The sequence below is a fragment of the Malaclemys terrapin genome, chromosome 7 (assembly GCF_027887155.1).
Source record: "Malaclemys terrapin pileata isolate rMalTer1 chromosome 7, rMalTer1.hap1, whole genome shotgun sequence".
NCBI lineage: Eukaryota > Metazoa > Chordata > Testudines > Emydidae > Malaclemys > Malaclemys terrapin.
In genome coordinates, this window is record NC_071511.1 from 92,535,788 (window position 1) to 92,538,393 (window position 2,606).

The following is a 2,606-nucleotide window of genomic DNA, read 5'->3' on the forward strand; positions in this document are numbered from 1 at the left end:
AGCACCAGCCAAAATTGATCACTTTGGCAAAGCAGCTCCGCCTGTTGAATACCTAGGCAGAATAGGTGTGTTTATGCAATTACAGTCTGTTCCTGAAGTCTTTTCCCCCCCAGCTCATCACTAGATGGCACGGGAGAGCTCATTCAGATCCTGCTTATACTCATGTGTGGCAGAGCTCCTTCTCTGCCTCGGTGGGTTCCGCACTTCCCCGTAGCAGTGGGCTGGGGGATTCCATTCTCCCTAGGAATTTCCCCACACCCCTGGGTTTATTGCCCCCACATTGTCTGGGAAGGGGAGGGGGAGGGGAGCCTCTTAGTCTCTGGTAACTCCTCCGGGTATAGTGGCAGCAGGCCAGGCACCCAGTTCAATCTCTATCCTCTGGCGGGGTCTCTTCTCCCCAAACCTCTGGGGCATGGAAGGGCTGTAGACCCCGTTGGGCAGGATTTCCCCTGCTCTTCACCTCCGTACCTGTGAGGTCTGTCTCCGGCGTTTGTCAGTGTCTGCACTGTCCAGTTCTCCAGTAGCATGCCTGCTCCCCACAGTTCCTATTGCATGCACCTATCTGACTGGAGGGGAGGCTTTTAACAGGTTCTGGCAGGCCCTTGATTGGCCCTAGGTATCCTAATTAACCTGGAGTAACCTGCTTATCCTGGGGCTAATATACCTGCCTGGGTGCACGTGCAGCCCAGCGAGTAATTTTTGTTTTTACTGTTGCCTTGTGCCAGACCGCGTTACCATGAGCTTGCCCCTGAACCCCAACCCCTTCCTGAATGGGCTGACAGGGAAGCCGGTGATGGTGAAGCTGAACTGGGGAATGGAGTACAAGGGCTACCTGGTATCTGTCAACAGCTACATGAACATGCAGCTTGAAAACACAGAAGAATACATAGATGGTGTATTGTCAGGACACCCTTGGTGAAGTTTTGATGAGATGTAACCACGTCCTGTACATCAGAGGAGTAGAAAAAGAAGAAAAAGATGGAGAAATGAGAGAATAATTTTGTATATTTCTGGAAAATAAAGATCAGTTTTTCACAAAAAAGAAAAATCACTCTCCTATAGCTGTCTGGCCTCACCCCGTCACACATGAAACAATGCAATTCGGTATACTTCAAGGTCACATGGCCTTCCTTTCCTGTCAGAAAGGTACTTCAGGAAATAAAAAGCATAGAGTCTAAATATCATAAACCTCTACTACAGTATGTTGAATTAATGCAATATTATACATCAAATTCCAGACCCAGAAGAATCAGACGACTCCTTCCCCATGTCCTTGTTCTCACATTTATTATTTAATAATGAAAGACCTCTCTCAGTCAAATTCCTTATTAGCATAATTATGTGGCCTTCAATTTCAGCCATCAGAAAATTTTGCCCAATATTGAAACATCTCTTATCACTACATAAGAATGGCCATAGTGGGTCAGACCAATGGTCCATTTATCACAGTATCCTGTCTTCTGACTGTGGATAATGCCAGATGCTTCAGAGGGAACGAGAACAGGCTATCATTAAGTGGTCCATTCCCAACTTCTGGCAATCAGGGGCTAGGGACACCCAGAGCACGGGGTTGCATCCCTGACCATCTTGGCTAATAGCCATTGATGAACCTATCCTCCATGAACCTATCTAGTTCTTTTTGAGCCCCATTATAGTTTTGGCCTTCACAACATCCCCTGGCAATGAGTTCCACAGGTGTACTGTGCCTTGTGTAAATAGTACTTCCTTTTGTTTGTTTTGACCATACTGCCTATTAATTTCATTGGGTGACCCTTGGTTTTTGTCTTATGCGGAGTAAAGAACACTTCCTTATTCACTTTCTCTGCCTCATTCATGATTTCATAGACCTCTATCATATCCCCTCTTAGATATCTCTTTTCTGAGCAGAAAAGTCCCAGTCTTTTTAAACCTCCTCATTCGGAAGCTGTTCCAAGCCCTTACTCAATTTTGTCAACCTTCTCTGTACCTTTTCCAATTCTAATACTTTTTTTTTGAGATGGGGTGACCAGAATTGCATGCAGTTTTCAAGATGCGAGCATACCATGGATTCATACAGTGAAATTATTATCTTTTCTGTATTATCTATCCCTTTTCTAATTGTTCCTAACATTGTTAGCTTTATTGAATCCAAGACCTTTTTCTTGAGTGGTAACAGCTAATTTTGTATGTATACTTGGGATTATGTTTTCCAGTGTGCATTACTTTGCATTTATCAAAAATTGAATTTCATCTGCCATTTTGTCGTCCAGTCACCCAGTTTAGTAAAAAATCTTGGGCTGTCAATTGATCGCAGTTAACTCACACGATTCATTTTTTTGAGTTAATCGTGATTAATTGCAGTTTTAATTGCACCATTAAACAATAGAATACCAATTGAAATTTATTAAATATTTTGGATGTTTTTCTAAATTTTCAAATATATTGATTTCAACTACAACACAGAATACAAAGTTGACAGTGCTCACTTTATATTGTTATTTTTATTACAAACATTTGCACTGTAAAAATGGCAAACAAAAAAAATAGTATTTTTCAATTCACCCCGTATAAGTAATGTAGTGCAATCTCTTTATGGTCAAAGTGAAACTTACAAATGTAGATTTTTG

General features: G+C 42.2%; 1 pseudogene; it reads left to right on the forward strand.

The window, feature by feature from the left end:
- Nucleotides 1-721: 721 nt before the first annotated feature.
- Nucleotides 722-1,015, forward strand: LOC128840666 (small nuclear ribonucleoprotein F-like; annotated as a pseudogene).
- The last annotated feature ends 1,591 nt before the right edge of the window (nucleotides 1,016-2,606 follow it).